This window comes from Capricornis sumatraensis, chromosome 20 (genome assembly GCF_032405125.1).
Source record: "Capricornis sumatraensis isolate serow.1 chromosome 20, serow.2, whole genome shotgun sequence".
In the NCBI taxonomy this organism is placed as follows: Eukaryota; Metazoa; Chordata; class Mammalia; order Artiodactyla; family Bovidae; genus Capricornis; species Capricornis sumatraensis.
This window is the reverse complement of record NC_091088.1, coordinates 11,907,995-11,933,763: the sequence shown is the minus strand read 5'-3', so window position 1 is coordinate 11,933,763 and position 25,769 is coordinate 11,907,995. Positions and strand designations below refer to the sequence as shown.

The following is a 25,769-nucleotide window of genomic DNA, read 5'->3' as shown; positions in this document are numbered from 1 at the left end:
CTATGGAAGAGATGCTCTTCCGCCTACCTTGAGGTTCGGGTGCAGAAGGGAGGCACCTGCCACTGTGCTCTGGAGTCTAGGAAAGTTTCAGAGAGAAAGTAACACTGCAGCTGAGACTCAAAGGTGTAACGTGCGTAAGGGGTCTGCCAGGCAAAGGGGGGGAGGGGACGGGAACTCAGGCAGAGGTTAGAACAGGACCAAAAGCTCAGAGGTGTGAAAGGATGTGGCTGGCAAGTGGAATGGTGAGCAATGGGGTGGGGGGTGGGGCAGGATGTGGGGGGGGAGGAGTGAAAATGAACGGGCACACTCAGACCACACGGCAGAGGGGCTCACACAGGGACGCGGGAAGCATACGCTGAGCTCGACGAGAGGATCTTTTCGCTAATCTTGGTGCCAGGACAGAGCAGGTATGCACAGTGCCTGTAAATGCCACCATCCTGCAGAGAATCACGGCAAGTCCTTCAGGCCACGGAAGGCCGTGAGCCCGTGAACTCGGGTTTCCACAAGGACACGCCTTGTGTGTGCGTGCGTGCTCAGTAGCTCAGTTGCGTCCAGCTCTTTGTGACCCCGCGGACTGCAGCCCGCCAGGCTCCCCTGTGCACGGGATTATCCTTGAAAGAATCCTGGAGTGGGTTTCCATTTTCTACTCCAGAGGATCTTCCCGACTCAGTGATTGAACCCACGTCTCCTGCTTTGACAGGTGGGTTCTTTATCACTGAGTCACCTGGGACGCCCTGAGACACCTCAGTCCAGGTATAAAGAGTCAATCAAGGCAAAGTGAATGATCTACCCTGGCACATCCATCTGGCTAGTAACAGACACGGGTTGTCCCATGGTTTGTGCTGGAGGGGCCCAGTATGACCTGATAGCCACGTGGAAACCTAGACAAACTTCATCCAAAATAGATTTGAACCTACACAAGGAACTCTGAGACGCTGCACAGTGAGAGAGACTGCCTCCTGACTCCAGGGGAACGAGGTCTTCTGAGCACTGACGAGCTGAACTGCAAATTTCTCTGGAAACTCTAATCGGTGAGAGGTTCCAACTGTCTTCCTCGTATTCTAGCCATCAGAAGCGGGCTCGTTAAACGTGACAGCTGTGAAGCCAGAGGTGACTGGTCTTTGGTTTGGTTTGGGGTTTTCACTGAAGGCCACGACAGGTCGCTCTGAACCCCAAATATGAAAGATGTGGGGTACACGGCAGACAGGTAGGTTTTGGCTGAGACTGGGAGGAGGTTGAAGCAGGTAGAAGTTACTAAGGACTAATCTGTTGGTGGACAAGCATGCATGTTAGTGTAAGACGGATCCAGGCAAGAACACCAATCCTCGAGCTTTACTGCTAATATCAAATGAGATAAAATGGGCAAAGTAAGAAACATTTACGCAAAACAGCATCTATAGGACCTCCCTGGTGGTTCAGTGCCTCAGACTCCATGCTCTCAAGGCAGTGGATCCAGGTTTGATCCCAGGTCAGGGAACTAGATCCCATATGCTGCACTTAAGATCCCAGCAGAGTCAAATAAATAAATACACATTTTTTTAATGACACCTAGAAAAGACTCAGTCAATGGAAGCTGCTTTACTCAGCCTCCTCTTTTGTTCTTTTTTTCCATGGGAATTTTTCTGCTAATATATCAAATGTGTTACTTACCAGTTTCTGAATTTAATCATGAGCCATTTTTGTTAGTTTTCTAAAAGAACACACCTGTGTTTCATCTGGCCTCAGTCCTCTGGCTCAAAATTGAAATGCACTGGATATCAGTATACTCTTTAATCTCTAAGGACTTGTCATGACCATCCAGCCCAGGCATTAATTATTCTATTTGGGGGAAAAGACAATTTTTCAATAAGTTCCTGACAGTGAAGGCAACAGAGAAAAGCGCGTAACACTGACAACCCAGAGGCATCTCCTCCTGATGCCAGCTGTTCAGTGGAGCAATGCGGGCCTTCTCCGGAACCGCAAGGCCCGCGTCAGCACTGCAACCCACCTGCCCCTCAGAACCCTTCACTCCATGAAGCCAAAGGCCTGAAACGTCACAAGACCAAGTTCATCTACGCAGTCTGGCTAGACATGAGGGCTGTCCATAAATGCTTATCTTGAAAACACTACAACCAATCTGTTTACAAGCTGCTGTGAGATACTGTTGGCGGCACATTTTTAAGTTAAGACTTTTTCAAATTATAAAGGCATGCTAATACACTCAACATTCTGAAAAAGGAAACCAGTGCCCAGGCATAGGATAGGGCCCCCACTCTCCTCTCTTCCTGTTCATCTTTCTTTAATACAGTTCTCCCCAGAGACCACATTCCATTGTGAACTCCACCTTCGTCACTGAAACTAGCATCATGGGTCCCCAACTGTCGTTTTATTTCAGTGGCTGGCTAACATTCTACTAAATAGAACTGCCGTGATTTATGGAATCATTCCCCTGCTCTTGAACCTTCAAGTTGATTCTAAGGTTTTACTGGGTGGGCGGGTGATTTTTTGGGGCTTACTATATAATTATATTATATGGTGGCTATATAACTGGTTATATATATATTATATATATATATATAAAATATGGTGGTTATTCCTCATGGCTGGAGAGCTTCATCTTGCCTTGACTGTCAGTGTCTGCAAGCTGTGGAATCTTTCTGTGTGTCTGAACACTGGCTAAGGGAGGCCAAGCCATGGAGCCTTCAGGGGCGACCAGCATTTGCTTGGAACCACACTGAGCTGAGTCCAGTCCTTGCCTGTTAACTCATCTGGGTCCTGCGTGAGGGTGGGTGAAAGACACCCACACAGACCAGCCTGGCGATCACATCTCTGAGCACACGAGCTACTCACCTGTGTCCCAAGCACCCCAGGCGTTTGTGTGCTCCTCAGACGGTTCCTGGATGGCTCCCTCCGCCTGGAACGCGCCCCTCCCAGGCCTCTTGGAAGCCCAGGAGGGGAGTAGGTGATACAGACCGATAAGGCACAGTGTGTGGTGATGTACATGCATAAGGACGTGGGCCTGGAGACGTGCGCACACACACGTGTTTCAAGTGTGATGATGAACGTGGTTTTTATGCTGGAAAAGACTTTTCTGGGAGAGAATCCTGGATGCCTTCCCACTACAATGAGATGAACTCATCAAGACACTCAAGTGTCCGAAAGTTACACTTCCAAGGTCTTTTCACTCTCTCTCTCTCTCATGCACACACACACACGAACCGTCTCTCACAGTCTATCTTTGCCATTAGTGGTGAGATTGCCCAGTTCCTGGGGAAGACAATCACAGACCTAAAGGACTTCCAGAAGTTCTATCCTAGAGTTGAAACCCTGCACACGTCTCTTACATCTACTTGGTGAAGAGCGGACGTGTGCTGCGGGCCTGGGCCGGGTACTGAGGGGGGCTGCAAGGACACAGATGGGCAGTGGCTGCCGGCCCAGAGTTTGCAGCCCGAGCAGAAACGCAAGGCCTTGTGGGGTCTCAGACACAGACTGAGGGGGCGGGATGCTCGCGCTCCAGCACACAGATCTCTGCTTGGTTCTGGAACCTGTACTTTCCGCACCAGAGCCGCTACTTTCGTCACACACCTCCCACGTGCTTAGTGCCACGCAAGGCACTGGGATCCACACGGTTCCTGCTCTCTAGAGGTTCAGGGCCAAGCGGGGAAACGGCAAAATAAGGACATCATTAGGGCAAGGAGAAAAGCCCGCGAGGCACGGCACACGCACCTCCAGCCACGAGAAGCCCATGCGGGCACAGCCCCTGGCCTCTGCGGGCTACCTGCTGGCAGAGCACAGCCAGGCACTCGCAGGGGACAGTGCCCGCCCTACCCTCCCGCCACAGGCTCTGCAGAAGCTCCTGCTCCTGAGAGCCGGGGTGACCCGCCTGACTCCTGGCAACCTGCCAACTGCATTTGTAACCCAAGCCTGTGTGGATATGAAAATGCAGGAAGTCATCTTAAAAGGACGCACTAATTAGCTTCCTGGGATTTCAGATTTTAAAAGCTTTTGTGATCGAATCTGTTTCGGTCGTTTTTTTGAAAGGATTCCGAAGATTGGTTCTGCTGTCAAGACATCAGAAAACAAACAGAAAAAAGAAATGCGATAACAAACTTCCTGGTTTCCACCGTGGAGTGCTTTCAATGTGAAAAGGCGGGGGGCCGGGGGGTGGGGAATGTTCGCCCTGATGGGTTGATAAAAAGCAGGATGGCATTAAAAGGCCACGATGTACAGTGAAGGACCAATCTCTCTTGGGAGGCTGGATCTGACATTGAGTTGCCCTTGAAAAGCATTGGGAAGCTCCCTGCAAATTCAGCACCCACTCTCAGAAGACTGGAGGGGTAGCGTTTTCATTTATATAAAAGATTAGGAAAAATGCATGCAAACAGACAAACAAAAGATTCTCAGATTCTGAGTAAAGGATGTGACGGGTCACAGAAGAATTTTTCTTATCCATCACTCACCACTGTTTTCACTATACGGACAGCTAATCATGGAGGGAATGTGTGTAATAATTGTATTTGTCCAGTGTAGGGGCATGAAGGATACCTAGAACACGACACCATTACAAAGTATAGGACTGCATTAGTCGACGGGCCCTACAATTGAAAGCCCTGATGGAAACGCCTCCTTGGAGAGTTAACCCCTCCCCCTGAGCAGCCCCTGAACCCTGTCTGCATCTTCCCCAGGGACCATGCACCCCAGGTGGTAACGATCTGTCAGCAAACCTGTCTTCCCAAGCAGGTAGCTCAGTGGTAAGGAATCTGCCTGCCAAGGCAGGATACTCGGGTTCAAATCCCTGACCACAGAGTGGCAAAGAGAGACACGACTTTGAGATGGACACCACCACCCACCCCCCACCCCAGCACTGGACCACTGGCAGATGATTCCTGTGGAGCTGCGCGAAACCCTGTTTCTCCTTCAGGTTCACTTCTCCAGGCTGGCTCATCCTTTGGTCTATTCTTGGAAACATTTCCCAACACCTCACATTCTTCTTAAATTGGGGAGTGTGGGGAATGCTGAGATAAGTCAACGTACTTACAATTTGTGGGCAAGACGCTAATAATCATCAACCCACAGGAATCTGCGAAGACTTGGCCAAAGTCAGGAAAGAATCATGAGTTACCACCCCTAGACCTGGAAAGGCCTCATCTCCTGCTTACATTTCTTTTTTTTAAAAAAGGATGACCTTGCAAATTACAGACTTATAAATTTAACTTCTAAATTTGGAAAGATACTAAAGAGGAAAAAAAAAATCATGAAATGAGCTTGCAAAATCTTAAAGAGGGCATTTACTATAAAAGAAGAAGTAGCTCTTGACTGTGGAAAGTGAGTTCTGGTTTTTACTTTCCACTTTTTTTAAGTAAAAATTTTTATCTTCTACAATGAGATCAAGAAATCATTTGCTCCTAAGGAAGTATTTCATTGTCAGATTTAATTTTCTTAATCAGCTATTATTTAGAGCATGAATAAAACTCATTAAGTTATGAGACTGGTACCATCTTTATCCAAAGATAAAATTAAATGCTCATATCAGTTTGGCTGTAAGATGTTCCTTATAAAAAATATATCAGGAGGCAGAGGAGGTGGAGGGCTTTTGGAGTCAGACCTGGGTCAGATTTCAACCTTACTACTTGCTGGCTAATCTTGGGCAAATCCCTTAATCTCTCCGATCCCCTATTTCCTCAACTATTAGTTAATGTAAGTCGGAGATGATGACAATACCGTCAGGATGGTGGTGAGGGTTCAATGAGATGACATTTGTCGAGAGAAACATGCGGTATTCAACAGGGAACTGTCTCCCCTGGGAGAACATGGATAGACCAGATGACAGGAGGACATTAGAGAAACTTCCCCTGAGATGCAGGAAAATACAAGCGACCCCAACTTGTCTGAGCTGTTTGTGCTCAGATAGAATCTCCTTTTGGAGGGAGTAGTGAGGATGTCCTTAAAATTGTGATGCGCTCTATTCGAGGAACACTCTAATTTAAAAAGATACACGCACCCAGTGTTCACAGTGTACCATTTACAACAGCAGAGACCTGAAAGCGATCTGAGTGCTCATGGACAGACGAATGGATAAGGATGCGGAGCATACGACAACGGACGGCTACTCAGCCGCGAAAAAGAGCGACACAGTGCCACTCGCCTCCGAGGGGCTGTACAGGCTTTCGCACTAAGCGAAGCAAGCCAGACAGGGACAAGTACCATATGATGGTCACTTTTATGTGGACTGCGAAATATGACACACAGGCCTTATTCACAGTACAGACTCACAGACTTAGAAAGCAAACTTATGGTTACCAAAAAGCAAAGGTCGTGGGGGTGGGGCGGGGTGGATAAATTCGGAGCTTGGGGTTAATAACACAAACTACTATATACAAAGCAGATCAACGACAAGATGCTACTGGAGAGCAGGGGGAACTGTGCGGACTATCCGGCAGCCATAACGGGAAAGAGCATGAACACACACACACACACTCTGAACCGAATCACTTAGCTGTGCGCTGGAAACTAACACAACATTCTAAGTGAACTGTGCTTCAGTAAGAATGAAAGAAGAGTAAAATGATGCTAACACGCACACAGAGCAGGTTGTGGCGTCCTGGCAAGGGCGCAGGGGGCTGGTCCCAGAGCCAGTTCTCCTGAGTTACCTGGGACGGTCACCGACACTAGGCATTTTTTTCCATCTTTATTTCTGAGTCCAAGTTCTTTACACCAGACCTGCTCTAAGAACTCTCCCAGCAGACTGTCATTTCATCTGGCCCCCTCTGATTGTTGATACTCAGGGAAATGGTCCAGAGAGGAGTAGGGCATACCCAGGGCCACAGAGAAGAGTCCATGGCAAGGCTGGGCTAAGAAGACCTGGCAGCCCAGTTTTTAAGAATTCCAGAGACTTCCCTGGTGGTCCAATGGTTAAGACTTGGAGCTTCCAATGCAAGGGGCGCAGGTTCAATCCCTGGTTGGGGAACTAAGATCCCACATGCCATGGGTGTGCAAAAATAAAAACTGATGCAAAAAAAAAAAAATCCATGATGAACAACAACAACAACAACAAGAAATGAATTCCAGTAACGGCTCGGGAAGACCCTCTCCTCTGCAACCACAGTAAAGCCACACACGTCTACTCGCAAATGGAGAAGTGGAGCGTGGCTGCACACTGCCACCACAGCCTGCGCCTCCCTGGCCTGGCTGGCCCTGGTCTTGTGATCGGAGCCTTTTCATGCTCTCTGACCCAGGACAGGCCTCAGACACAACGTGACAGGATAAAAATAAGCGGCAGTCCACAGTCGGGAAAATCTAGAGACAGAAGCTCCAGCCTCCAAAACGGGGGACTCTGGACATGTGCGATGTCTCATCTCTGCCAGGGGAAAATATATACTGGCTTCTGAATCACGAGATGAAGGGCTAGGCAGGCTTATGGTTATGAAAGAGCTAGCACGTGCCTTGGCCACTGACTTCATCAACACCAGGCTTTCCAGAACTTTCTTTCTGAAAGGGTTTAAAAGGTTTCTGAAGAAGTTCTGGGATCTGAAAACCACGGGCCAGTTTTTAGAGTGGACGAGATCTCGTGATGAGAAACCTTTCACTTTTCAAAGGCTTTCTTTACATAGAAGGTTTTGTTTACATTTTCTGAGTTTTCCCAAACGTGAAGGAACTGGAGGCCACAGCAGCTGGTGGAGGTGGGGAGAAGCCTAACTCTGGGCTCTGCTTGGATGCCACCGAGCTCTGTGATGCTGGGCAAGCTGGCCAACCAGGGGGTGACGGTGCCCGGTACTGTGGTCGCCATAGACCAGGCTTAATAAGGACTCCTGGCCTGCCTTTGTTCCACAGGCCACCCGCCCTCCACCCGTGGGGAGCAGGGAGCTTGAACGAGGCGGGAAAGGCGGGGGCAGCCTAAAATAACAGGGACGGGATGCCTCCCGGCAGTTTCAGCTGCACAAGCGGGAGCTGAGTCCCCAGGGAAGGCTGACAGCTGCCTGAAAAGATTCCTTAACTCTTTCTGCAGAAAGACCTTAATTAACTGTCTAGTGCCTCAGAAGACACCCAGAGGTATTAAGAATGGGGCTTTTCTAAAAAGTGGGGCAGCCTCCCAGGAAACAGCTTAGTGAGGGCTCCTCATAAAGTTGAACAGAGATTTACCATAGCACCTAGCAAGGCCACCCCCTAAGTCTATCCCCAGAGAAATAAAAACCTGTGTCCATGCAGAAACTTGTGTTCACCGCAGCATCCGTCGTTAACAGCCAAGAGGCGGAAACAACCCTGCTATGTATCAGTGGATGAATGTGCAAACAAAATGCGGTATATCCATACGATGGAATATTATTTGGCCATTAACAAAATAAAGTGCTAAGTGAAGTAAGTCAGAAAGACAAATATCATATGATGTCACTTATACATGGAATCTTAAAAAATGAAACAAATGAATTTATTTACGGAACAGAAACCGACTCACAGACTTCAAACACAAACTTACGGTGGTTACCAGAGAGAAAGGAAGTGGTTGGGAAGGATAAATTAAGAGTTTGGGATTAACAAATACACACTCCTATATACGAAGCAGATAATCAACAAGGACCGACTGAATAGCATAGGAACGCTACTTAATGTGCTATAATAACCTGCAGAGGGAAAGAATCTGAAAAAGAAGAGATCGTGTATCTGTATAACTGAATCACTTTGCCACAGACCTGAAGCTAATCCTACACTGTAAACCCACTATATTCTAATATAAAATAAAAACATTTTAAAGAGCCTGAGGAAAGCGCTAGCAGTCATGTGATAATCGCACTTACTCCCACCATTCACCGGTGGGACTGCGAGCATTTCTGCAATATTTGCTTCAGTGCTTTTTCCTCTTTCAAGAAAAAAAAGAGGGGGTGGTGGATAAAACATCTCAGATGAAGCTCAAATTGATACTGTCCTCCTCAGCTCAGCATCTTTTTTGAGCAAATGAGCAAGTCCATTAAAGGGTTGATAGGTGGGGAAATCACTGATTCCTTCAACTGGACTTTATGAAGGGCCTACTACGAGCAAGACACGACCTATGGGATGCAGGCAGCGCTGGAGGGCTGGGCTTTCACTGATAACTGGAGCGTGCGCGGGAGGTGGCCGTTCAGAGATACGAAGAAACGGCGACCAGCATGTGGCCTGGTTAGCTCGCCGCGTTTGGTAAAATCAGAGGTTTGTGTTCTGTACTTGGGTTGCCGTTAATCAGCACATCTCAGACACCCAGTCCGTCTCCCCTCTTCAAGGCACTCGCTACCCAGCAACTGTGCTGTTAGGAAATTTTCAAAATAGGGGCTGTTGCCCAAATGGTGTGATTTTTGAGCTCTTGTGGCTCTTATGTTATGGGACTCAAATTAGCTTAACCTGGAAAAAAAAAAAACACATACACGCTTGAAAACTGGAATACTAGACAATCATCCCCAGTGACTCTAAAACAAAGAAGGGTATTAAGTGAGACGGGATGAAGAAGTGAAGAAAGGGGGTGAACTAAGCAAACTCACAAGGATTTAAAACGCCACCTCTGAAGGGAATCACGCAATTCCATCCTCCGAGGTCATGGGAATCGAAGCTAGGCTGAAACGCCCAGCCTCTTGGGTCGGCCTGAGGGTGAAATGTAGCGAGGAGACTTTTAGAAGTGACTCGAGTAAACACCTTTGTCTTTTCACGATTTGTTTGCACCATTAAAAAAAAAAAAAAACAAGTCAAGAATGAACGGTGGCAGTACCCCACCTTGTGTGAACGTTATGCTGGGAAGGGAAGCAAGCCTTTTGCTGCTGGGGAGGCAGTCTTTTCAAAGGAGATCACTGTACCTGAAATGTAGGTAGTTATAAAAATGGCATTAATTTGCTTAGACCCAGAGATTTTCACAGGAGAGCAACTAGCAGAAAACATTATGAAAATGTCCGAGAGGACTGGTAATTGAGTTGATTAGTATGACCTTGGTTATGAAGGTAATAGAGGAGGGACCGGTGCTTAGGCTGAGTTATAACCCTGCTCCCGGTTCGGCGACGGGGAGTGAGGGATGTAATTTGTTCAGGCTGACTCGGAGTGGCCAAGCCTGCCTCTGACAAAGTAATGCACTGACCAGCCGAGCTTGGCCTGTGCCTCTGCCCTGACAGGGTAAACAGGACAGGGTCAAATCAGAAATGATGGACCGGGCTCGCGGGCTGGCTCTCTGCACAGACACGCTGTGAGCAGCATCTTCTGGACACTCAGCCCTGAGAAGCCCTAACTCACTGCCTCCGAACTACCAGAGAGGGAAGAGAACACGACTGCTCCCCAGCTGAAACAAAACAAAGCAAACCACCAACATAAACAAAGGATAAACATCCCGAGAAGGTCTATGCTGAATTCACGCCGGCTCTGTTTTCTGTATTTTTTTTTAATAGGCATTTATGAAGCAATATGCCACTGGCTGCGGTGGGAAATTTAGCTGCATTAATCATAAGTAAGGATGCTCCAAAGCCCATGTTCTTTCCACTACAGCTGCTTGTAAAAGGCCAGTTTCTCCCAATAACACACCCACATGGACAGGAAGTTGACTCTGCGATCCTTTGTTCCACCGCTGTTGACTGGGTGGGGTCGATGGATCCCAAGGTGCTTATGCTGATAGGAGTCACGTGTGTTGTAACTGCTGGTACACAAGCTCACGTCCTGGCAGCTCCATCCACTTTCAGAGCTGGGATCGCCCTCTTTCTCAAGTTCACTGGAGGAAGGGCTCTTACAGGGAGCCTGGGATGACGGGTACTCCAGAAACAGATACGGTGCCCACAGAGCCCCTCAGATACAGGTCACCAGCCTGTATAGGCAGGTTGCGAGCATCTCGGGCGTCCTACTCCTCGTGAACACGTATCGGATCCGAACCACAGAGCTCTACCAGGTGAAGCACAGCAGAGTATCATAGCACACGTGTCCCCCATCCCCGGCACGTGCGTTTGTGTGCACGCATGTGTGTTTGTATGTTCCCTGAGTCTCCGACCTCAGGGCTGGAGCGACAGAGATGACACAGGACCCAGAAGCCCCCTGTCTCCTTGCCTCTGTCACCAGGCGTGCTGACCCTCCAGTGAAAAGGACCTGACCACCACATGCGAGTGGAATAAATTATCGCTGACACTCCAATATTTAATTATGCAGCTGTCAGAGCAGCCCTTTTGAAATTCATTTTAATAAAGCGGGAACTTTCCCTTTCAAGGTTAGAGTGAGGGGAGTCACCTTTGGTGTCAGCTGGAGGTCTCCACCATGAGCTCCGCATTCTGGCTCCGGACGCCTGTCACTTGGCCTGATAGAAGGGCCTGATAACAGCTCTGATGCCTGGTGGCCGCCCCTCCAGCCCCCTCCCCCCGTCCCTGCCTGAATGAACATCCTTCATTTAAACCCACAATAATGAGGACCTCAAAGTCAGAGAGGCGGGCACAAGGGCAGCGTGGCGGGCGGGGCGGGGGTGGGGGTGGGGAGGGATGGCTTCTTCTTGTAAAACTCACTCAATGGGGAAGCGGCAGTCTAAGAGCAATCATGGCCATCTCCCTGCTTTAACTGGTTAACCAGAAATATTTAACATGGTGGAAGAGAGGAGAAAACGAAAACAAAACCCCAAACAACCCTGCGGTAAGTGAGGGGCACCCAGACACTGGCACGCCTCCACTGCTCTGGCTCCCAGACTTGGGAAAGGGACAGACAAGCACAGGTTTCTATTTTGCTAGAAAATAGAGAACGGTGTCGTAGTTTTTGCAGTTTGATTTCTGGGCCATAAAGTTGCCCCAAGAAAATGCTTTTATCTGGGCAAACCATGCGAACGGGACGAAGCCTGCCTACCGTGTACGTGCCTGAAGTCTGCGTTTAGCCTGTGCTTCTCAATGTTTGCGTGTAAACCGTGCCTACAAGGAAAACGGGGCGGGCGAGAGAAAGGAGAACCAACTCGCTCCAGACGGCCAGGCTGGGGCCTTTCTTCTCTCTTCTTCCATCTCCCCTCTTTCCCCCTTTCTCTCCCATACTACACTCTCTTCCTTGCCTTCACTCTCCTTCTCTTTCTCCCCTTTGTCCCCCTTTCCTTCCTTTCCCTGTAATACCGTGATTGACATTTACTGACCACTGGCTACATGCTGAGCATTGTCCCCAGCGCTTTGTATGCTTATCTCTTGCAGGGCGCCAAGCAACCCTGTAAGTTAGGTGCCTTCCTGACTGTTCCCCTTTTACACAGGGGGACACTGAAGCCCAGGGAGACGGATGGTCCCCTTCAGCATCACTCAGACCGCAGCCAGCACATGGGATCCAAGCAGATGCCAACGCGTCGAAGACACTTCGCGGTCAGCTGCTGTTGATTCCTTCTCTTTCTCTGGTCTCTTCCTTGCTAACTCTTCTTTCCCTCCCTCCTCCCCTCTCCCCGGGCCCCTCCTTCCAGGGTTTGTATACACGTGCCTCTCACGAAATATGTAACAGCTCCAAGCGAATGCACACAGAGACCCGGCCACAAACACTAGTTTTGGAAAGAGGCCTCGTCCTGCGTCGGGGGGTGGGGGGTGTGGGTGTGTGTGTGTGTGTGTGTGTGTGTGTGTGTGTGTGTGTGTGTGACTGCTGAAAGATGCTGTCTTTAAACCACAAGTCACAACCAGATCTGTCCACAAGCACTCTTTCTGGGAGGAAACACCCTTTGCCTGGAGGCAGAAAGCAACACCTGTGTCTCCACTCGACAGCTCTCTAGGGAGACCTGCTTTGCAGAGGCTTGAGGGAGCGCCCCGGACCCAGCCAGAGCCCACAGCCAGCTCCCCCAGAACCAAGGGTGGCTGGTGTGTGGGGTGACATTTTCCTGAACTCTCACACTCCTTAACAGGGACTCTGGATAGCGGAGGACACAGGGCCCCAGCATGGCCTGCAGAAATCACAAGGGCGAACCTGACCCCTCCCCAGGCCTGCTCGTGACTGTATGCTGTGCGCTCCAGGTCTCAACCCCTTTGTTCCGCAAAGGCCAGCGAGTAGTTACTGAGGCACGTGTGCCCCGTATGTCTGCCATTAACGCTGCCCACAGAGGGAGCACCAGGACCCCTGGGATGGGCGGCTTGAGAGTTAGTGTCCTATTCACAGGTGAGGCTGAGAATGAAGAACCGGCCAGCCAATGCAGGAGCCACAAGTGACCCGGGCTCAATCCCTGGGTCAGAAAGAGCCCCTGGAGAAGGGAATGGCAACCCACTCCAGGATTCTGGCCCGGAGGATTCCATGGACTGTATAGTCCATGGAGTCGCAAAGAGTCGGACACGACTGAGCGCCTTTCACTCACAACCACTCCGGTGTTCTTGCCTGAAGAATCCCATGGACAGGGGAGCGTGGCAGGCTACATTTGTTGAAGGTCATTCAGCTCCTGCAGGATGGAGAGAGCAACGGGAAAGAGCGCTGCCTCACCCCAGTGGCAGGGCTCTTTAAACCCCACGTGGTGTTTCCATCTCCTTCCCTTGCATCCTGGAAGGGAGTCGAGAATCACCTGTCTTCACTTGGCAAATCCGTTAACTGAGGTCTGTGTTAAATAGCGCACGGACGTCTGTGGGTGGGGGGAACGTGGTCCCCCTCACCTGCAATGTCCGCACATTACAGCAGCCAAACAGCGGGGGCAGGGCAGGACCAGGAGCAGACGGCTCCAGCAAACTAGATCAGGTGGCAGGCCGCCTACGTACACGCGCCTATACTTGGGTCACGTGTATTTCATGTACGTGTACACGACTGAACAACAAAACTTGCATATTATGAATGTATCTACACACACACGCATACACATACACATATTTTTCTTTAATTTGCACTGTCATTGTCCCCATTTCATCTCTAAGGAAACCAAGGCTCAGAGAAGCTAAGTACCTGGCTCAGGACCATATAGGAATAACTGATGAGCCAAGTTTGATACAACAATCTATTTGACCCAAAGCTATTGCTCTGGAAAGAAAAAAGTACCTAAAATTAAGCCAAACAAAATACTTCCATGGTGCCTCTACACCACTTGAGAATTTACCTGTTTCAAGTATATGGTTTCATTTAATTTTGATGACAGTCTAGGGAGTAGCTATTACTGATACCGGTGTCCAGTATTTATCCAACCCCTATTTTACAAATGATGGAATCGTGGGGCTGGAGGTGATGTGCCTGGTCCAGGGGGCAGCAGCCAACAGCCGGGGATAGTGGTTGTTTAGTTTCTAAGTCGTGTCCGACTCTTTGTGACCTCATGGACTGCAGCCTGCCAGGCTCCTCTGTCCATGCCGTTTCCCAGGCAAGAATCCTGGAGTGGGCTCCCATTTCCTCCTCCAGGGGATCTTCCCGCCGCGGACGGAACCCGCGCCTCCTAAGCCTCCTGCTTTGGCAGGTGGGTCTTTACCACTGCGCCACCCTGGACGCTGACAGGGAGACCTGGGACCAGAAACGTGGGGTCCCGTCTCGTTGCCCCTGCCCTGCCCAGTGGCTGGGCGAGCCCGCGACACCCGTGCGCTGAGACGGTCTTCCCACTGAGGCTCTCAGAACCGCCAGCTCCCTTCCTGAACGAACAGGAGAGCGCGCACACGGACGTTCTCGGCCTTGGGGGCTTGGGCGCCCCCCCTCCCCCCGCAACGTCCAGCAACTCCTCTGCCAAGTGAATTCAGACAGCGTTCTCCAAGACGCTTGTCTCAGGGCAAGTGGGGAGAGCTTTGCAAAGCTGTTGGCAGCAGCCTCTCATCGGGGCTTCAGTGGTCAGAACGAATGAGGGGTCGGAGCCCAGGACCCCCCGGGGACGCGTCCTGGCGCCAGGGGTCTGAATGCCCCTCCTTCCCGCCTCTCTCGACAGGCAGAACCTGGAGGGCCGAGGGGGAGAAATAAATCTTGACTCAACGAGAAGGATTAGAAAGTCACCTAGCATGAGCAGAATTCGCACTCCACAAATTTTTCTCGACTGAGTAAATTTAAAGAAATAAAACTAGATTGAGCATGCGTTTAATACTGGCTGCTATCTTTTGCTCTGCTCTGCTCAGTGGCTTGTTAAATATGAAAAGATTTGCCCTGCGAGGAGACATGGAGAGAGTGGAGCTCTGAGGGACACCCCCCACCCCGCCACCCTGCCCCTCCTCTTCGCAACCTGGGTGGGATGGGGACCCTGTTGCCCAAGCGCCCCGGTCTTGTGTGCACAAGTCTCAGATACGATCACCGTATCACCGCTGTCTCTTAATAGAAGGTGTGATATAAAAAGCTCATTCGAGATGCCAAGAGTTTCCCTTTTCTGACCCTGGCTGCCTGAGAGGCAAATTGCATTAGAAAATGACATGCCATTCATCTCGTGAGTACTTGCAGGAACATTTAGCTAATTAAATGATTAATAAATTTAACACTGCTTTATAATTTCATTTAGCTGTGTTGGAGATCGCACGGTGAGCTGCGTATGCACCGAATGAGATTAGGTGGGAGTGAGGGTTTCGGAGGCTGCCCTGGTAATTGAGATTGGTCTATTACTATGGTGACCTTTTTAACTTTTATATTCTCTTGTTAAAGCGAAATAAAATTTTATTCACTTTTAAGGAATATTTACTTAGAGAAATTTACATGAAATTAAAGAAACACCAAGCCCGGAAGCCTACTGGGGCCAGAATCCATGCACTATTTCCCTTTTAATTTTCAGGGCCCCTTTAGGAAATTGTTCCTGAGCTGAATGGAGGCAGAGCGAAGAACGGTGTGTTTTGGGGGCAGTTTTTATTCATTCATTCATTCATTCAGTGAATGCCGGTTCCTGCTGTGCCCTGGGCACACAATTCTAGGCCCTGGTACCAGAGCAGCAAGCATGACCGAGGTCTCTACTTTCCTAGAACTTCTAGTAGCAAAACACAGATGAAAGGCAACTGAATAAACAGCAAAATAACAGAGGCCAATAACAAGCACAAGGCAGAGAATTAGACGAGAAGGCTTCTGTAGGCTGGGGAGCTAGAGAGAATCTCTCTTCAGGGGTGACAATTATGTTGGGATCTGAATTATAAGCAGCAGCCAGCCATGAAAAGCTCGGAAGGAAGAGCACACCCGAACGGTGTGTGAAGGTCCCCAGGAGGGGTTGCGTGAGTCTGGGGCATCTGAGGGACAGAGAAGACCTCGAGGCTGGGAGCTGAGAAGCTGGAGGTGGGGCGGCAGACGCAGGGAGGGCCAGACTAGGAGCGGAAGGCCAGGCCAGGCCACGGTTAGGAGGCGGGGCATCTCCAAGCAGGCGAGGCAGGAAGTCATCAGAGGACTATGGGCACTGACGCTGTCTGTCAAGTGATCCCATCCAAACCAAGTGCTTCGCCGCCTTAAGAGGGCGGCTGGGGCTTCCTCCTAAGCTTTTTAAGAACAAAAGGGCTGCTTTCATTTCCCTCAACTTCAGTCTCTCTCTTTTTTTTTTTTTTTTGTCTTTCTGACTTGTGGGATCTTAGCTCCCTGACCAGGGATCGAACCCATGCCCTGGGCAGTGAAACCGCTGAGTCTTGCTGCTCGTCAAATGAAAACACTAACTGGGGTTTTACTATGTCCTGGATGCTACAGAGATGGGATTAATCCTGACTGACTCTAATGTGATCCTCCCTCCTACAGGCCTGCAGAGACTTTATACAGGAAGACAGAGACGCAGCTGATGAGGCTTGACCAAGGGGGCATGGCTCTCAAGTGTCAGAGCTGGGAATAAAACCCAGAACTGAGCTGGTGTGGTTCGTAAATCGAGAGAAGGAAAGATCAGTTTCCTTCCTGATGAAATGAGCTAAAAACTGCATCTTAACAGACGCCTGAGTAATTCTGTTCTGTCCTGCCAAACGGGTTTGGAATTTGCTGTTGAAATCTGTTGCTCAACCACATTCTCTGGGATCTACTTTGCCCAGTTTCTCATCCAGGGATATTTACCCCGAATTCCCCCTAATATCTTAAGTTAATACACATACACAGAGAATGTCTCAAGAAACGTCTGGGGCCGTTTCACCAGGGGTCGCATGCTGTTCTTCCGGAATGAGGGCCGATTCCTCGGAGTGCTCCAGCAATCAGAGCTTCACTCTGCTGACACTCGCTCACACTGTACAAATCCACGTTTAACAATCCAAAGTTTTTGCTGTTAGTGGCTGTTGATTTTCACCCCCCTTCCTACCAGCCCATGGAGGAGATGAAATAAAACGTCTTCCTTTCAGCAAGTGTTTAAACTACAGACGTTTCCATTTCAGGTAACTGTGCATACATCCCTTGGATATTCTTAAGACTCTGAACACATACATACCCTTAAAATTCGAAATCCTCTGATACCTGCTGTAAACTCTCAAATTTGTGAGCAATTACCTTTGTAAGCAGTGTTTCTGGAAAATAACATCTGTGTGTGATTCACATTTTTTTTTAACTTGTTAATTGTCTGGTTGTTAACTCTGACTACTAACTAATCTTATGATCTTACGGCTTCAGAACTGGCAATTCCTCTTGCTATGTCTCCTCTTGGTGTGCAAAATTTGGACACACCTGTGTAATTAAAATATTTTCTGCTTAAAAGAAAAAAAAAAAATCCCAGTCTGTGAGGCTTACAGACAATTCCATTAGCACCTGCTAGCAGTAACAGAGAAGTAATGAGTAGCAAGAACACACACATGCTAGTTTTGAAGAAGGGTGACCTGCCTGATTTTCTAGAAACTGCAGGCTCAATATTTGACTCCTTTATTCTTGATAATGTGTAACACTTATGTGAGTTACAAGTGCTTAGGTGCTTTAAACATTTCTTTCATCCCCATGAGATGTTCACAAGTCACCAGAGAGATGTGAGCCTACATTCTCTTTAAGCTGAACTTCTCCCTCCCTTCTTCCCTTTCTTTCTCGTACATATCAGTCCACTATGAACCTGATACCACACCGGGTACTGATGATAAGAGGAAAGAGAATTCTGGCTTCCTAGGGGTTTACAGTAGAGCCCTCTCTCTTCAAAATGTGACCCATGGGGCTTCCTCATTGGCAGCTCCCGGGAGCTGGTTAGGGACACAGAATTCACGTTCCACCTCAGACATCCTGACTCCGAGTCTGCACTTCCAGGAGGATCCCTAATTGACCTGTGTGCACACAGAGTCAAACAGGCACGGCTGGAGACCCCCCAGGTCAGAGGTCTGCTGTCTGGGGCAGGCAGGCCAGAGTCAGGCCGCCGTCTGGATCTGCTGTTGCTGCTGTTAGTTAACTTTTCACTGTCTGTGATCTGGGAGTGATTTTTTTACATTTTTAAATGGTTATATTTTCAGTGGCTCTATGACTCCTTATCTCTATTTTAAGAGCCTCCATTTTGTCTCTTGGACTGCAAACTCTATAAACTCTTTACTTCCTGGCTTTTTAAGCAAAAGTCTGCCAACCCGGTTTGGAATCTAGATGAATCTAGAACCCGAGGTCTGGATGAAGGCATGGAGGAAAGCTATCTTTTGAATAAGTGTGGCACCATGACACAGAAAATATATGTCAGACCACCGTATGTCAGATTCAGGGGAATGATATAGTTTCTTTTTTATTGTCTGCTTTTACAAAAACCATCACATATCCTCAACAGGAAAGCTGGCACTGAGAGCCCGTCTCTGGGAATAAACGAACTTGCAAAAGCTACAAGTGTAATATGAATTTCACTCCTCACACTCAGAGATCCATCAGCTCCCAAAAGGCAGTTCTCAGAATCAGAACCACCCTAAAATATGAAAATCAGTGTAACTGGTATCACCAAGGTTCCTATAAAAGTAACGAACAGTAAACTAAAGGTTGCTGTTTTATCACATGCGCCCATCTGCAAAAGGGCAAGGGCTGTGTTTAGTTGTTGCAACCATTTTTAGTTTTTCCAAATTCAGAAGACAAAACGCTGCCATTTGCTTTCCCCATCATTTAAAAAAAAACAACAAAAAACCAAACAACTGGCTACATCCATTTGACTGAATTAATGTTTTTGGCAGAGAGTTTTCTTTGTTAATAGGTGTATATCCTTGTCTATCCATGAGCGGTAGGTTAAACTAAGTGAGCGCAGTATGGAGCCAGCGTTGAGGACGGATACGGACAAAAAAGAAGAGGAGTGGGAGCTGAAATCAGACAGGAGAGGCGGGAAAAGCAAGATCAGATAATCTTCCGAGACAGACTCAAACAGGGAACAAGGTTTTTTCAACAGGCTCAGAGTCCTGACCACTGTCCAACTGACAATAAATAAATGCTCGCTGCGCTGGATGAAACTGAAAGGAGTGAGCGGGTGTGGATTTGCAGGGGCAAGACCCAAGGTCCCCACTTCTCATACCCTGTGTGGCTCTGACGCTGAGTAAACGGGAGCCCGTCACTGGAAGGTCACCTGGGATGCTTCTGCTCCGCTGCTTGGAACAGGGGCCCAGGTGAACCAAGGCTCTCTGGCCCGGGGCCCGGGGCTTTGCTGTCTCCTTTCCTGAGCACCCAAGCTTGTGAGCATGGGCCCGGCCAGCACCGCGGATGACAGGGACAATGGTGTGGACGTCAAGAGGCCTGGGGAAAAAACGACTCGAAGCTGAGCGGCTGTCCCTTGGCCAAGAGCGACGCCCTTGAGTGTAGACCGCAACCTGTTCTTTATTTGAAAGCATCGCCCTGAAAGAGCAGACACTCAAAGCAGAGCCAAACAAAAACAGGCGACACCCAGGCCGGCTTTTGCTGACTCCTGAACAGCACTGGCAGGAGCCAAGCCAGGCGCGTGATGAGATTAAGGCCCGTGATGATCCCCGACTTATGATCAATGTGGTCGCAGCCAAAGTCAGGCTCCTCACTGCCTTTCGGGGGGGTGGGTAACTGACGGTGTGCAGGGATTAAAGCACTGCTCCCCAGGCTAACTCACGGTCTGCACTTCCGGAAACGCCGAGACCGTGGGCTGCTCCTGAGCGATCTATGTATGATGGCAGAAGCCGCCGCCTGGGACATCTCCCCAACACCTAACTAAGCAAGCACCCGCAGACAGACAGGGACTTGGCACGACTTCCCGCTCACTCAGAGGGCTGCTCAGAGTGCCTGAACAGACTCTCCACCTTCCAGAAAAATCACACAGGGGCCTTTCAGCCCTGGTGAGGGGAAGCGAGATAGGGCAGGGTTCACATCCCTGCGCTGGTACTTCTTAGCCCGACACTTCTCTTCACTCGGTCTCAGCTTCCTCCTCCCTAAATGGGATGTTTAGGAGGTTAAATGTGAAATACAGCAAGGTCCAGACACAAAGCACACATGTGCTCAGTGGATCTAGGGTTTGCTCATCTTGTGCTTAAAGAAGTCAGGCTTGTGCTCATGGGATGCATGCTGCCTACTTATTTTCCCGATTTTACCCAGATATCCTGTATTCTCCTTTTGCCTAGTGTCACCTCCTCCAGGAAGCCTCCCCTCATCCTCTCAGGCTAGGAGCTGTCCCCTCTTTCCACTGCCTCCTGAACCCTGGGATGATATCTATCCCTAATTTTAACTCAAAGAATGGAACCAAGCTCCTCATGGTTCTGTCTCCCTGAGAATGACCTCAGAGGAGTTGCCTTCATCTGGGCCCCAGTGCTGGCCCCTCCCAGAAAGGTGCTGGAAGTCAGCTGAACTGGAAAAGAGCGACCTGTGTTTTGCATGCAATAAGCTGCACTTCTGGTTTTCTGCTCTTGTGGGGCATGGCTGGGCAGGTGCTTTTAAAGCTCCTGCCACATGGCTTTGCCTCCAGACCACTCCTCCGCTCTCGGTTCAGGAAGAAGCCTGTTCAGCTCAGACTCCAGCTTTGGTCCAGCTGGCCTGCGCCCTGCTTGGTCCCATCCATCATCCGATCTGTCAATATGGGTCAGCAAATCCTGCTCCCTGGGGCCAATGGCCTTGCATAGCGCAGCGATGCAAGCAGCCGTTCTAAGGAGATGTGGAGAGACATGAATTTCCTGACCGTCTCCTACAGGAAAAGGTAGAAGACAAACTTTTCAGTGGTCCTGGAGGAAACAGTCCAAGGTGTATGGCGAGACCAAGGCCTTCCGTGACCCAACTCATGATTACTTTGGTGCCAACAAAAATGAGTTTTTCCCCCTTATCACAGGGATCCTTTGTTGGCTTTTTAAGACTCAACCTGCTGCTGCTAAGTTGCTGCAGTCGTGTCCGACTCTGTGCGACCTCATAGACGGCAGCCCACCAGGCTTCCCCGTCCCTGGGATTCTCTAGGCAAGAACACAGGAGTGGGTTGCCATTTCCTTCTCCAATGCATGAAAATGAAAAGTGAAAGTGAAGTTGCTCAGTCGTGTCCGACTCTTAGCGACCCCATGGACTGCAGCCCACCAGGCTCCTCTGTCCATCGGATTTTCCAGGCAGAAGTACTGGAGTGGGGTGTCAGACACACGCTATTCACATGTGGTTATTTCATGGCTAAGCCAACAGAAAAGATAAATAAAGGCAATTCCCAAATCACAGAGAAGAGGATTCTAGTCATATTAGAGTCAAAACTTCAATGTCAAGGCAGGAGGCCAGGCTTTTTCTTGCAGTTCTAGGAACTACGGGATCACACAGAGCCATCAGGTGGCCCTGGTGGGTCAGGGGCCTGTCAGGAAGCCCGAAGGGTGTTCTGAGACCAACATGACCCCAACAACGAAAAACTGATTTCCTTCTTTGAACACCCGGCCTGGCCTCCACGTTCTGCCTTATGTTGGCGAGAAAGGCAGGCAGAGCATGAGCTGACGGTGAGTCCCGGCTCGCCCACCATCTGAAGTGAGCCGGAAGCTAGCCCTCAAGTGTGTACTGGCCACGTGCAAACCCACGTGTCTCCAGCCTGCATGCTAGCTCCGCAGAAGGAGGGATACTGCCTGCAACGCCAAGGAGCGCTGGACCCACCGTAACCAGAGAAGGCGCATGTGTTCCCGGAGCCCAGGAGAGATGAGAACCTGCAGATTCGGGAGAGCAGAGCCCACACCTGCTTGACTGGTGTTTCTAACGCCCTCCCAGTGCTCTCTGCAGAGGGAGGACTCTTCGCTGGGAACAAACCCCAAAGACAGTGGCAGGTCAACAGCTGCAGGGAATACTGGTCCTGGTTCCAAGCGGCTCCCGGAGGTGGGCACGCAGGGTGTGGCGCCACTTTCACCGGTGACCCTGCAAGATATAGAAAGCCAGGGCCATGCTTCCTGGGGAAAGCAGTCTTTCCTCCTTATCATGAAAGGGACAGATTTATACATTTAATAAGTGTGCCAACTGCAGGCTGACTTTTATAAAATGACAAACTTTAAAAAGGGGAACTAATTCTCTGTGGAATGTCGTACGAGGCCTCCGATTGGAGAGAAATGGAAAGGGCTGAAAACCTAGAGTGAGAAAGCCTTCTCTATCAGTGATGGCAAAATGAGGTCCGGCAGGCTGAATGTGGCCTGTGGATGTATCTTATTTAGCTTGCTCCAAGTTGGCTCACGCCATGGATTCACTGCCAACATTGAGGAATCGGATGAGTCCATACTTCCAGGTTCTCGGGAAAAACGGGAAGTTCTAGCAAAAATGGACTGATTTCCACTGGGCAGTATTCAGCTGGCATTTAAGAATGGCTGGTCCTATAAAGAGTGCATCGACACAACCCGTGACAAGCTTTCCACTCTCTTTCAAATCCCGGCAACATGGGTCTGGGGTCATTTATAATCTCATTCGCTTATTCTACTTGACTGGGACCTGCAGGCATCTGTGCTAGTCTACACTTGACAACTGCTACTTATGAACAGGTTTTCATCTCCAAGTTCCTGATGCATGAGTCACAGATAAGCCAACAGGCCACATTCAGCGTGAATCTCCTCACCTCAGAGCGTGAAGGCACTGGGGGACAAAGTCCGGGGCTACTGGGTGGCACACAGAGTTCTGTTCCCCTGAGTCTCTGGTCTGGAGAAAGGACCTCCTCCACCAGTAACAAGAGACATCGCCACGTTCCGTTTTCAACTGGAGGGAGCCTAAGCAGAACTAGTCTTGGTGCAACTGGATTATCGCCGGGGAACCACACCTGTCAGTGTTCTCAGTGGCTTAAATCCTTGGCCAGGGAAGTATGTTCCTTCTGGGTTCCCACGGCAAAGATAAGGGGACCCTTTTTGCCCATACATGTGACGTTACTGGCCGATGGTATGCGGAGACCCCTTTTCCAGTGGCGTGGATGGGTAGATAAATGGATGGATGGGTACAAACCTCTTGTATGAATGCTACACTCAACACTCACGCTGCAAGATGGCAGGCTGAGTGCAGAGGGGGCATCCGTGCCAGGGGAACTGAGCGCTGTGAGGCCAGGGCTGGTCACTGGCCTGCCCTAACCCACTGGCTGTGGGCCTAAGTGCAGTCTGGGGCTGGATGCCAGCGGAGGGGGAAGGACACCCTACGATACAGGCAGGCAGATGATCTGTGAGACTTAAAACGAAATGCGTGCTGACTTTTCAGGCTGAGCTCCAGAGTAGCTGATGGGGACCCAGTAGAGACCAACCCATAAATAGGGAGCCATGTGACACCCATCCACTCCTAACAGAAAAAAGGAAACCTAACCAACAAATGTTTATGAAGTATCCTCTTCATGAGAAATGCTGAACTGAAATGGATGTTTGCTGAACCAAAATCAGTGGGACTATTAACAAAACGATGGTAAACTGAATCCAACGATGCACAGAAAGACTTATATGAGATGAGTGGAATTTATCCCAGTTATGCAAGGAGGGTACCATATTCAGAAATCAATGAAATCTACCACATAAACAAGCTGAAACAAAAACTTACATCAACCGAGACATAAAAAGCACATAACAAAATCCAACACCCATTCATGATTAAAAAAAAAAAAAAGCTCTTAGCAAATTAGGAATAGAGGATAATCACCTCAGCGGAGTACATTAAAAACAAAAAAACAAACCTATAGGTGACATCACATTTAACGGTGAAATAGTAAATGATTTTTCCCCCTAAGACCAAGACAAAGGCAAGGATGTCTTTCCTCTCACTCTTCTTCAATATAGCACAGGAAATTTTAGCCATGGCAATATGGCAAGAAAGAGAAATAAAAGGGGTGCATACTGGAAAGGAAGAGATAAGACTCTGTTTGCACTTGGAAAGACTGGTTACACAGAAAATCCTAAGGAATCTCAGCACAAAATAAAACAACACTTCTAGAACTGATAAATGAGTTCAGCAAGATCACAAGATGCAGGATTGAGGGTTCAATCCTGGGATCAGGAAAAGCCCCGGGAGGAGGAAATGGCAACCTACTCCAGTACTCTTGCCTGAGAAATCCCATGGACAGAGGAGCCAGGCAGGCTGCAGTCCATGGGGGTCACAAGAGAGTCAGAGATAAGAGCTAGATCAACACGTAAAATCACATTTCTATATACTAACAATGAACACGTGGAAACTGAAATTAAAAACAGTTTTACTGACAATCACCCCAAAGAAAATGCAATACTTATGTATGCACTCATTAGGCCTATGTTTACTAAATGGAGTGGCATGCCAAGTCCATAGCATAATAAAGATGTCCATTCTCCCCAAACTATAGGTTTAATGAGATTTCTATCAAAACGGAAGCAAGACTTTTGGTAGACACACACAAGTATATTCTAAAATTTATATGAAAATACAGACATTAGAGTAGCTCAAAGAATCTTTATAAAAATGAATACAGTGCGAAAAATCCCTTTATTTAACATCAAGATTAACTTAGCTACAATGATGGAGACAGTGTATAACTAACTGGGAGAATGACAGGCATATCGATAAACGAAACAGAACAGGGAGCCCCAAAATCGACCAACACAAATATGCGCAACTGATTTTAGATAAAACTGCAAAAGTAATTCAATAGTGGAAGAATAGGAAAGTTTTTCAACAAATAGTGTTAAAATAATCAGCAATCTGTAGGCAAAAAAAAGAACCTAAAACAGCTTCACACCTTACACCAAAATTAACAAAAGATTTATCATGGACATACATGTAAAATGTACAACAGTGAAACTTCACGGGGAGAGGAAGGAGAAATTCTTTAGGATCTAGGACTAGAAGGAGATTTGACAATAGAAACTTGATCCATAAAAGGAAAAAATTACTAAACTGAACCTCATCAAAATAAAAAACTTTTCTTTTGCAAAAACCCATGTGAAAAGGATGAAGAGACAAGGTACAGAATGAAAGAACATATCTGTAAACCCCATATCTAACAAAAACCTCGTGCCTAAAATATAGAAAGAACTCTAAAAAACTCAACAGTAATAAAATAGACAATTCAATTAGAAAATGGGAAAAGTCGTGAATAGACACTCCACCGAGGAAGAGACACAGATGGCAGATACACACATGGAAACATGTTCAACATCATTAACCATCAGGAAAATGCAAATTAAAAACCACAATGAGATATCACTGTGCACTTACCAGGATGGCTACAATAAAAAAATAGCAACAACACCAACTGCTGGTGAGGATACAGAGAAGCTGAATTACTCATACTTTACTGGTCAGAATGTAAAATTATACGGAAAAACTCGACAGTTTCTTATAAAACTAAACGTGTAGTTACTACACAACCCGTTGACTACAGTTATGGGCATTTATCCTAGAGAAATGAAAACTTGTGTTCACACAAAAACCTGTTCAAGAATGTTGGTAACAGCGTTACTCTTAACAGCCGACTCTAGACCCAACCCAGACTTCCTTCAATGGGGGAATGATTAAAAGAACTATGGTTCACGTAGAATACACCACAGAATACTTCTCAGCAATAAAAACGAAAAGACTACTGACACGTGCAATAATTTGGATAAATCTCTGGGAAATGATGCCAAGTGAAAATAGCCAATCCTGAAGAGGTCACAGTGCTTGCTGCTTCTGCC

General features: G+C 48.4%; 1 protein-coding gene across 1 annotated transcript in view; it reads right to left on the bottom strand.

Moving 5' to 3' along the window:
• Positions 1-25,769, bottom strand: part of WWOX (WW domain containing oxidoreductase) — a 912,592-nt gene that overhangs the window by 35,166 nt on the left and 851,657 nt on the right. The window lies entirely within an intron of this gene.